The sequence below is a fragment of the Podarcis gaigeae genome (assembly GCF_964106915.1).
Source record: "Podarcis gaigeae genome assembly, chromosome: 12".
Taxonomy (NCBI): Eukaryota; Metazoa; Chordata; class Lepidosauria; order Squamata; family Lacertidae; genus Podarcis; species Podarcis gaigeae.
Window position 1 is genome coordinate 12,296,849 of NC_139688.1, and position 12,395 is coordinate 12,309,243.

Consider the following 12,395-nt stretch of genomic DNA (forward strand, 5'->3'; position numbering starts at 1 on the left):
ATTTTTTAAAAAAACTTCTGACTTGCCTTCTGGGCTCCTTGTGCAGCTATTGCTTGATTTTGTTCTCCTCGTTTGTTCCTTAGATATCAAATAAAAATTAGAAATGCCATCTCTATATAGCTGTGCTGAGGGCTGATACAAATAGTTTGAGAACCATGTGGGTGTCTGTTGAAAACTGCTTCATCTTTGCAGTGCTTCACAGTGGGCTGTAACATTTGCAAATGACTCACCAGGTTGATACCATCAATCATATGGAAAGTCTCCACATGCACATTCCTTGCATTGTTGTTACCTGGCCCTCTAGATTGCTTTGATGATTACCTTAAGCCATGACTGAATATACCAGAAGGTTAAATTACCAGGGACTGGCAGCTCTGACCTTTTGGGTCTGTAGTCTGAATCAGATCAACAGTCATTCAAGACTGCTTGCTGCCCTAGATATTTCCTTCTGAAAAGGCAAGAAGTTATCAAACAATGCTTCATTGCTCAGAAAAAGTCTGATCTCTACGACTTCACTCAGAGAGCAAGCTTGTTTTCTCCTGCTCCGGAGGCTAGGACCTGAACCAATGGATTCACGTTACAAGAAAGGAGATTCCGACTAAACATCAGGAAGAACTTTCTAACAGTAGGACAGTTGAACTATATGACCCTCAGAGTCCCTTCCAACTGTACAATTTCATGGTTCTGTGAAGAGCTGTTCGACGGTGGAACAGACTTTATTGGAAGGTGGTTGCTTCTCCTTCATTGGGGATTTTTAAGCAGTGATTGGGTGACCATCTGCCATGTATAATTTAGTTAAGATTCCTTCATCACAGGGGGTTGGGCTCAATGATGCTCAGGGTCTCTTCCAATACTATCATTCTATGATTCAATGACTCTTGACAGGCATCAGGCTCTGTTCAGAGACAAAGATTGAGCTGGGTTGGTGAGAACAACTCCTGATGTTCCTGGGCGTTCTTCAAGGTCCTGAAGCCAGTTGGGATAAAATAGGGATTGGGGAACCAGTGGCCCTGCATAAGTTACACTACAATTCCCACCCACATGTTCCCTATACCTTGTGTAGTGGATATTCAGCCTGGCCAAAACAGGACAGCTCCTGGTTTAAAGCACGAGTGTGGGGGTGTGACTGCATCATAACTCCTGTTATTCCTGACCATTGCCCATGCAGGCTGGGGCTGCTAGGAGTTGGGAGTTCAACAACATCCCACACTCTCCATCTGTGGTTTAGAGATCCTGTACAGGCTAACTCAGAAGTAAGTACCATTGAGTTCAGTGGGGTTTTCTCCCAAGTAAGTGCATATAGGACTGCAACATGTATGTAATCACAGTTTTTCTGTATGGTAAGTCACTTGCAAACATTAAAGCCTGCAAGCACAGGATCCTCGCATAGACACATGCTGTGCCAGTCTTTGTGTGGGAATGTAATATTTGAATGGCCCCTAAGGATACACAATGTAAGAATGGGAAAGCACTTAGTATTCTACATACAACCTTTTTTTTAAAAAAATAAAAAAATACACTTCTAACTGAAGCACTGAGTTGTTTTCCTGGAGAAATAATTAGCCCCACTCGCTCATTCCATGCTCTCGTGTTGATAGGTATTTAATACATTTTGCTTGCCTGTAGTGGGAGGCTAATTTACTCCTAGGATTCTTAAACTTGATCAAAGCTCAAACAACTCTGAAATAATAATGCCTCAGCTTGAAGCCTATTAACATTCATAACAAGCTATGCCTGCAAAGTGCAATAGACAGGTAGGAAACTGAAGGACATCAGATAAGAAACATTCTACTTGACTCTGATCAGTAGGTTAAGTTATTAAAACAACACACCATACAGAAAACTCTGCCAATAAGGTGCAGTGTAGGGGAGAGCAGCCAAATAAAATATTTGATCCTTTTTGGCAGTCGGAAGTATTGAAACAAGAGGTGCCTGGTGGAGTTGGGTGGGGAACATAAGCAAAGTGCGAGAGCCAGTGTGGTGTAGGGGTTAAGAGCAGTGGACTCGTAATCTGGTGAACCGGGTTCAGTTCCCCGCTCCTCCACATGCAGCTGCTGGGTGACCTTGGGCTAGTCACACTTCTCTGAAGTCTCTCAACCTCACTCACCTCACAGAGTGTTTGTTGTGGGGGAAGAAAGGAAAGGAGATAGTTAGTCACTTTGAGACTCCTTAGGGTAGTGACAAAGCGGGATATCAAATCCAAACTCTTCTTCAAAGTAAAATTGAGCTAACGTTTGTTGGAAATGTTGAAGATCAGAATGTAATATCTCATGACGTGGAAGCTTGCAGAGCATTGTAATCTGTGCTTCATTGAAATGATAAAGCAGATTAGATTATCATTCTAGCTGCACATTCCTGCCTTATTGTTTCCACTAATAGTCAAATTAAATTAGTAAGAAAGGGTCATGGGAAAGTGAGATATTTGTATTAAATTTCCCTTTCTCTGTACTTGCCAGCTTAATGACAGAGATTGTTCTAAATGACCTAGGTTGCATACACACCATGCAAATACAGTGGTACCTCGGGTTACATACACTTCAGGTTACGGACTCCACTAACCCAGAAATAGTACCCCAGGTTAAGAAGAAGAAGAAGAGTTTGGATTTGATATCATGCCTTTCACTCCCTTTAAGGAGTCTCAAAGCGGCTAACATTCTCCTTTCCCTTCCTCCCCCACAACAAACACTCTGTGAGGTGAGTGGGGCTGAGAAACTTCAAAGAAGTGTGACTGGCCCAAGGTCACCCAGCAGCTGCATGTGGAGGAGCGGAGACGTGAACCCAGATCCCCAGATTACGAGACTACCGCTCTTAACCACTACACCACACTGGCTTTGCTTCAGGATGAGAACAGAAATCGTGCTCCAGCTTCAGGGTGAGAACAGAAATTGTGCTCCAGTGGTGTGGCGGCAGCGGGAGGCCCCATTAGCTAAAGTGGTTCATCAGGTTAAGAACAGTTTCAGGTTAAAAACGGACCTCTGGAACGAATTAAGTACTTAACCCGAGGTACCACTGTACTCCCAAGAGTCCTGGGAACTCTGGTTTCCCCTCACATAACTACAGTTACCAGAACTCTTAACAAACTACAGTTTTCAGGGTGTATGTGTGGTTTAAATGTTCTTTTAAAGTATGGTGTGCTGGTTCCAGACAACAATATTGTACCCCCAGTTAAGGCTACTGATAAAATGCCACCTCTTCCTGAGTTGCCAACCCCCTCAGCTGCCCACAGCCCTCCCCAACCTCCAGTGAGACTCTCTTCCCAGACAGGAAGTCAGGGGAGGAGCCAGCATCCCTGCTCCCCCTTCTGAAGCAGCTAAATCCAGAATCTAAAGCACACAGGGTAGAGTCGTCTGTCCCCACTCAGGTTCTTGCCAATCAGCCCATGTCCTCTGTCTCTTTTCCCTCCTGTATTGGGATCTGCCAACCTTAGTCTAATCCTGACAGAGCTGTGGGACTCACAACATTTAAGTATGATTACCTAGTGATGTTAAATTCTGGAGAATAATCTTTTGGAGAATATTCTCAACAATATTCACAATTGATTAGAATATTACAGAATTTTTATTTAAAATAGGAGAATATTCATTTTAATGCATTGAAAATTATGTAATAAGGTGATGGCACCAATAATTGTCATGTTAAGGTCTGGTATAAGGAAACTCAGTAGTTAAATCATTATTTTATTCTTTCATTAGAACATGTTCATGTTATAGGACAAGTCAAAAAATACAATTGGCATGTTAAGGTTTGATACAAGTAAATTCAGTACTAGGCTATCTTGTGCTTCTAATAGCTCTAACACTTAATAACTGTTTTGGTGACTAAAACACAGTTTGATAGACAAAACTCTATGTATACATATAAAAAAGAAGCCATTAAATATATTATCATTATACGATAATATATTTCACTATAGCAATTTCTGGTAAACGGCACCTTGCACCATTGAATGGCACTGCAAAAAACAGTTACTGGCACTGAATAAAAATATAGAAACACCAACTGTTTAAATCAAGGCCACCGCACATGCTGTTACACATAATTGTATAGGCCAAGGTACTTTAAGTGTATAAAGCCTTAAAGCTACTTTCTGTTAAAAAAAATCACACTGTATGGCCAAGAGTACAGAATTACTAAGAATAAGGTCACACCAAAATAGAAAAAAGGCTATTACATATAGTTGAAATACATACAAATTCAAATGTTCATCAAATTAAATCAATAGCAATTTTAAAACTAAAAAAAAAATGTTTTCTGTAGCTCACATTTCAGAAGTGCCAATGGTGAATGACACAATGCCCAGTAATGTAACTGGATTAAAAAATAATAATCATTATTCATTACTTACACTGGCAATATCACAGCTTGACTTATTATTTACTAGATTTTTTAAAAAAATGTGGGTTGTAAAACTGGTTCTTACATTAGAATTTACAGTTTGTGGGGAATATTCTCCAGATAATTTTCTAGCAGAGAATATTCTCATTCTCAAGAATATTCTCCAGAGAATATTCTCACCTCACATCACTGTGGTTACCCTACTCGTAATTCTTGAGGAATCAGAGTGCAGGGTAATGTAGTGCCACCTATGCAGATGGGAGTGGGCACTTGCAATCCTGTCACGCCTCATCTTTAAAAGCTTGGCAGGCAAGGCAAGATTGGGAGACCTTCATTGCTTCCATACAGTTTTGAATGTCTTGCATGATGCCTGAACTCCTAGACCATGGCTCTCCAAACTCTGTGTCCGCTGCCCAGTGGCGTAGCGTGGGTTATCAGCACCCGGGGCAAGGCAAGTAATTTGCGCCCCCTAACCCGTGGATTTCCCTAACCCCCAGATGTTGCGCTCGGTGCGGCCGGCCCCCCCCTGCACCCCCCACGCTACGCCACTGCCGCTGCCAAGCTACTACGGTTACTTGCCTGGATAAAGATCTGTTCTGTATATGTAAGAGTGTCTGGCTGCATGTGTTGAGTGTGAGGCAGAGCAAAACAAGAAACAAACAAACAAAAAAATCACCTGTTAGCACTCTGCAATGCTTTTATGTAGAGCCAGGTTGATTTGGTTCCCGAGGATCCAGTAAACTTTTGTTATTTACTTTAGGTGTCAACAACATCCATTAGGACTTCCTTTCTACAGGAAGTCCTAATGGATGTTCAAACTGTACCTGCATGGTGCCTGTACTTAGGGTAACTGCAGACTGTCTTAAATTATTTGGTTGTTTCACAAGAGAAGTCTGAAAAATGTTAAAAATGCTTATATTACATTGTAGTTAAGAATGATAAGTGGGTTTCCTCATCGCTCTGTCTACTAGAACTATAATTTAGGCATGACTGTCACAGGCTTAAGCATAACTAACATGCAACTTCATCCATTATTGTATTTTGGTTTCCCCGGTATCAAAAGAATATGAAATACATTCTTTTCTCCATTTCCCCGCCCCCAATATTCTTTTAATGAGATGCAATGAAATGACATTTCTGGCTTCAGTGACAATTTAAATTTGGACCCCATCTTGAACAAGCAATGAGAAATGTTTGGAAACTCATTATGAATGTGAGGCAAGGCATTTAATGAAATGTAATACTTTTGCTCTGCCTGAGGTGGGTGGGTGGGGATCCAGCTATATTAAACCTGGCTCCTATTATAACTAGAGTTAATGAAAAACTTCCGTAATCGTCAGGCATAACACAGAGAGAAACTTATCAATAAATAAGTAACTTTATAAAAGCAATCTTGCTCTTCTGGTCACATTTTGATCTTGTACTTCCATGAAGTTTTATTTTTCCACTTGCCTTTTCTGAGTGAGTAGTGGGGAGAGTTAGGAGCATGTTGCCTTGCATCTGCTAGTGATTTTTACATTTGTAAGTATTTATATTACATTTCTGTCCCAAGGAGTTCAAAATGGCACTTGGCCTCTCCATTTTATCCCCATAACATCCCTGTGAGGTAGGGTTAGCTTGAGAGACCGTAGACTGGTCCAAGTTCACCCAGTGAGCTTCGTAGCTGAGTGGGGTTTTGAACCCTGGTCTCCCAAGATGTAGCAAATACATAAACCACTAGACCACACTGGTTCCTCCACAATTCTTAAATCATAAGTGCTGGTGGCTTTCTCATTTGTGCAGGTATGGGTAAAGGCAGTGAGATCTTGAGACTTCTCAGTAGTGGCACCTTTGCTTTGGGAGTGGTTATCTGACTCCCTGACACTAGCTTTATATACTAGCAAGTAATTCCCTTTGAGGAAACCCTTTGGCTTATAACCTCACTGGTTGCCTAAACACGTTGTCTTCTGCTGTAAAATATTAAACTATTAATTTTTAGTTCTGTCGACATTCCACACACAGACTGCTTTACTCATAGTCTTTATATATATATTGTCATTTCTTGGTTTCATTTTTAATTGTTTGAGCTAGACACTGTAAAGGTAGGAATGTAAAACGTTTGTAAATGTTTCCAACTAATCTCATAGACAGATAGCCTCCATCAGATTTTCTAGGCTTCTGAAACTGCTTAAGGTAGCTAGAGATGAACCTTTCCTACCTCACACCCTCTTCCACAAGGCTTCCACGTGGCATTTCTGTGCCCACGTTTCTTCACATTCCTCTGTCTCCAGAAACAATGGAATGTGCCTCCAGGGGTGAAGTCAAACCACTGTGTTAGCAGCCCCAAAGTGACCTCTCCAGGGTACAAGCCTGGGCAGTGTGTCTGGAGGTCCTGGGCTGCCCAGACAACAAGACCCCTCTCTCAGCCTCGCTGCTGTGGTCCAAAGGAAAGCAGAGCAATATGTTTGGCACCAGCTTGGCTGCAGGCGTACAAGGCGCCATCCAACCGTCTTAGGGACTTCAGTCCACGTTTTTTGTAGGGTTTGCTCCTTAACCTTTTCTCCTCTTGAAGATATCCTGCAAGGCAGCGGGGGTTTTCTTTCTCATGGATAGGTTACCTTCTCAGGTCAACAAGCCCCTCGCTTCCTTCTACAAAACATATAGAAACTTCCTTCTTGACCGCTGCTCCTGCTAGAGCCTGTCTTCACATGCAGGGGAAGCCCCTAACTCACCAAGGGTTTGTGACCCATCGGCTACCCTCCCCTGGTTTAGCCTGCCAGTTGAAGCTGTTCCTGGTATTAAGGTAAAAGTAAAGGGACCCCAGACCATTAGGTCCAGTCGCGGACGACTCTGGGGTTGCGGCGCTCATCTCACTTTATTGGCCGAGGGAGCCGGAGTACAGCTTCCGGGTCATGTGGCCAGCATGACTAAGTGGCTTCTGGCGAACCAGAGCAGCGCACGGAAACACTGTTTACCTTCCCGCTGGAGCAGTACCTATTTATCTACTTGCACTTCGTGCTTTCGAACTGCTAGGTGGGCAGGAGCTGGGACTGAACAACGGGAACTCACCCTGTCGCAGGGATTCGAACCACTGACCTTCTGATTGGCAAGCATTCCCTTAAAACACCCAAAATGGGTGTAGGCAATAAGTGTGCACACAATCATCCTAATTGGTGTTACTGTCCCAATACTCACATGTGAACAAAACCAAGTCCAATTGTTTATGATGGTGTGACATATAGCTGAATATATTTCCGTACAGTATTTATGTAAGAAGAAGGTTGTCACGCTGCAGTATGCATGACCACCTATTGGGAGGGGGGAATTTTGGGTGATCTTTAAGGGGATGGGAATTGACATCAGAGTAGGGGCGTCAAGTATTCCATTGAAGGAGCTGTGGGGGGAGGGGCTTAGGTTGAGGTATAAGGGGAGAGGGTTGGCAAGGGGGTGGGGGTAGGTAGGGTTGGTGAGCAAAGCTGGCAGCCCCTGTTATGTAATACAGTGGGTGGATTCCAGTCTCCACAGTGGTTACAGAACTGATGGGCTTGCGCACCAGCTCTGAATTTCCAGTAATGCTGGTGCAGGTGTTCAGGGTGAAGGTAAGCAGGTCTTTAGCTCAGGGTAAGCAGATGGAGGGTAGGAACTAACACTTACAGTGGGGAGAGGCATGCATTCATAAAACAGATGCTCTAAAGTGGTTCCAGTTGGTTTCAAGGAACTGGAAGAAAGAAGGAACAGCTCCGTTCTATGCTGATCTGTGCTGCCGTCCCTGTCACAATCCAGCATTTGTAAAGCCTTCCTGAACCAGGGCAGAACACACACAGCCCCTCCCAGTCCGATTCAGCACTGTTGCAGGGTCGCCCTTTTCTGGCTAAAGTGGATGGTCAGGCTGTTTAATTCCGAATGCAGGAAATGGCTGGTGCAATAGAAATAGCTATGTTGTTGTTTTTGCTGCTGCTGTTTTAAAAAATCAATTTATAATGCTCTTAATCCCTTCATTTGCCATTTGCTGAAATTAGGGCAAGGAACATTAGCAACATGTAAAACCCTAGAAGCTACTGCATGAGGAATATATCCTTATCATCACTTTATTTCATTGCAGATTATTTCCACTGTTTCTGTAATAACTTCTCTTCATTTCTGTATGACTTGAAGCAGATTTGCATTTTTTTTTAAAAAAAAGCAAAAAAGAGAGCAGGATTAAAACAGCCCCTAAGTAAGAGCTCAGCCTGACAGTGTCTGAAAGCTACATCATTTCAGTTCATGCCTCTTCTTAAGGTTGGATGTCTGGCACAAGGACAACTTTATCTTCCTTCTAACCCAATCCTAGCGCTGGTCGGATGAAGCCTGCTGCCCCATGCGCTCTGTGGAGGACTTTCGTTCCCCCTCCCCTTAATGCCAAGTTCAGTTATTGGCTATTTTATGCTGAGCTGTGAACTGCATGGCTATTGGAAGGAGCAGTAAAAGCTAAGAGTATGCCTTTTATTTTTAAGAATATACCTATCACTCTACTGCCGTGCTTATTTTCCAAACAGTATTGACTGTAGAACAAACTTCCACCTGTATAGGATATATATCGGAACTGAAGACGTTTGGGATGAACAGAGCAAAATTGTCCAGAGCTAGCAGAATTAAACAAATTTGGAGGGTGAGTTAAATTATAACATTATTCTTTTACCAAAATAGTTGTAATGAAATAGGTAATAAATTACAATCAATGGGTTTTTTCTTGGTGTGTGTATGGGGGGTTGTTATCAAAAACCAACTTACATGGGTTTCCTGTTATTTTATACAGATGCCTACATCTTTGCAAACTAGTTTCATTTTTTTTAATCTGCAAAAATGACAAACAACAACAACAACCCAGTGTTTAGTGCTTTAGGTGTTATATGTGTCCATATTCTTATCTACCACAGAGAATCCTTTGTAGAGTTTGAAAGAGAAGCGCATTATTCAGTGTGTTCTTGTACAATTTTGTGTGAGCTTTTTTTAAAAAAATCGACTACAAAATGATTTGTATTTATTTTTATTTTTTTTAAAAAGCAACAGTCAACTAAAAATCCTACAGGCAATCTCATTCTCCTTGCCAGATGCTGTATATTTAATTATTATGGGAAAGGCTGCTAAAAAAAGATAAACCTTATGTGTAGTTGCATTTCTCTTCTTATCTCGTGGGTTGAAATATAACTAATGGAAGGAAAACTCCGAAGGTCTGGAGTATTGTTGAAAGGTAGTTACTCTTGAAGTATCAAGTGACCTAGGAAGATACTCTTTCCCTAGGTAGGCTTATATTCTTCTTCACTGCATTCAGAAGTTTATTAGACTTAATATGATGAGCATTTTAATCCTAGCAGCTCTTTTTTAATGGCTTCCGCATTGGAACTGATAAAGCTTTATCATACTGAGTCAAATTACGGGTCCATCTGGGTCCGCACTGTCAACCATGACTAGGAGTGGATCTCAAAGGTTCTGGAGTCCTCACAACCCTGCTTGGTAGGTGCCAGAGAATGAACAAGAACCTTTTGCATGCAAACCACCACTAGACTACAATGAATGAAGCATACTGGCCATTTTTGTGACAGAAGAACCTTTTATATGATGCAAGCAACAAGTGAAATGGCTGGGTCTCTGTCCCTTTATGGTGATTTCTTTCTCTTTCTTTCTCAACCCGGAACTTTCTTTCTCAACTTTCTCAACCCGGAACTCGTTCTTAAAAACCCGGAAAGTTTTTAAGCTGATACTCCATGCAGTATCGTTAGAAATTATCGCCAAAATACTGGAGCAAAGCCATTGCTGTATATGTTCCAACACCAATGAGCAATTGGTTCCCAAAGAGCTATCTACTCCAAACTTCTAGCTTAAATGAAGATGACTCACAGCACGAGAGAAGCAACTTAAAGGACTCTAATGGGTTGGACCAGATGCAGTTGTTTGAAATATGAAGGATATATATATATATATATATATATATATATATATATATATATGCTTAAATAGAGTGGAATTCAGCTGATAACTTTTCAGACCCCACCCCTCCACCTCACCATGCATTGTTCAGCCTGACATTTAAATTTGCAGTGTGACAATGTAGAATGTGTGTTGTTGCATGCATGGGATCCAGTTTTTATGTAGCAGGGCTCCAAGATGGCTTAATGTTATATGTTGACATTATTTGGCAAGGTGTGGTACTGGAAAGTGGAATGTGCTCCTATTATAGCCTTGCATTCCTGGAAAAATGAGGGTGAGTATTCTGAGGTGTCATCAGTGGCATGAATGCAGCTGTTTTATTTGACTTCATAGCTAACTGCAGTTTAAAAATATGAAAGCAAGTGTTCCCATTTTGTTGTACGAATTAGAAAGATTGTTTGGCTTTGATTTGTTTTGTTTTTTTGTTGTTGTTGTAAAAAGACTTCTTCAAACATTGTTTTAATAATGCCAGATCTTAGTTGTGTAAAACAAAATGTAGTTTACACAGAAATTAAGACATATCCATTTCCCATAAGTAGATGCTATATCATATCAAGTGACAAAAGATAATTGCTGCTTGCCAAAGAATCTCTCTTAAATAGGTTAAGGGAGCAATTAGGTTCTCAGGTTTTCTTGAACAGAGTAATTTTTTTTTCTGTCTAGCTTTCTTAAGGTGTTCTGCAGTTGAATACTTTGCCTTTTCAGCACTGAATGCAAAAATTTCCTTTGTAAAAAGCAAATGCTGAATAGTTGAGAGTGCTGTATTTCATGCTTTTTACTGCATGATTTTCTAAAGAGGTTATATTCTGTTCATTGCCCTTGTTACATGCCATGCTTAAGTTAAATAGGTTAACTTCTGAAAGATGGGGGAAAGTTTGGTGATACGTATTTCACTTTTTCTCCCTTAAAGGGAAAAAAGTTGAACCGAAAATGATTTTAAGAGCTGGTGTTAGAATAAAATATATTGTCACCACCATGGTATGTAGTAGAGGAGCAATTGGGCGTAATCTGCTGTAGAAGCTACCACACAGCTTCTTCAACCACTTAAACTCTGAGACTTAACTTGCTTGGGAATTATAACTGCAAGGCACAGACCTTTTCCAAGTAAAGTGTTTTCAAATTCGGTTATTTTAAAACTGATTTACCGTAATAAGGCGCTCAAGGTAGCTTAGAGCAAGTAAGCCAAAACTAATCTATTGTTTCATGTTATCTTCCCTGTGCAATTGTTAGTCCAGGGCAGCTCTTAAAGTAAATTTCCTTTGGAAAAGAAAGCATTGAAGATTTATGGTCCCTTTGGTGATATCTGCTGATTTGCAAATGTACATGCTGTGCGGCTAATATGGGGTTGCAGACATAATGACACAGGCTTGTTGTTGTTTAGTCGTTTAGTCGTGTCCGACTCTTCGTGACCCCATGGACCAGAGCACGCCAGGCACTCCTGTCTTCAATGACACAGGCAGACAGTGTTAATCCCAGCCTAAGAATTCTGTCCTTAAAATCCAAACAATCTCTTTGCTATATCCCTCCAAAAAAGCTGCTGTTTTGTTCTCTGCAGATGTTATCAGTGTTCAGACTACTTGAACCTGATTCTGCACCTTATAGGTGGGGTATGTTCTGATGTTACGACAAATAAGTGGAACTACCTAATGAGGTCCACTGTCCATCAGTAGCCAGGAATTAGAGCAAGTGGCAGCCTTGTAAAGCGCATTCAGGTTTTGGGGTTGCCACTTCAGCCTCCAGTCCTTCTCAGATACCTTCCTTGATCTAACTAAGCAGGTATGTGAATGCATCATCTGCTCCAATCAGAGGCCATAGGTGTAAAACAGATACACCCTGAGAAGTTTCATTGAAATGCGCATTTGAGCATGGGTGCCATATATTCATTTTTTTCCAGTGGGGTGTGAATTATAATATTAAAATGTGCAACTCTACCCTCTTTCTGGCTTTGATGTTAGTTGCCGTCTAGTTGCAAGCTAGCTCAGAATTGGGAGATCAACCTTAAAAAAATATACAGATTCCATGTGTTTGCTGAGTAGAGGATGAAGGAGCGATGTGGAAGGAAAGGGGTTCCCCAGGGCAGCCATTACCTCCTTCTTGCCTCTACAATGTGACTA

General features: G+C 41.4%; 1 protein-coding gene across 7 annotated transcripts in view; it reads left to right on the top strand.

The window, feature by feature from the left end:
• Window positions 1-12,395, top strand: part of DPP6 (dipeptidyl peptidase like 6) — a 513,612-nt gene that overhangs the window by 211,386 nt on the left and 289,831 nt on the right. Inside the window, exon 1 of one of the 7 annotated variants that reach the window (XR_014556583.1) lies at window positions 8,858-8,962. The exons of the other annotated variants lie outside the window; for them this stretch is intronic. The gene's annotated coding sequence lies outside the window, so the exon portion shown is untranslated. Of the gene's footprint in view, window positions 1-8,857; window positions 8,963-12,395 lie in introns of those variants that run through there. 7 annotated transcript variants of the gene reach the window in all.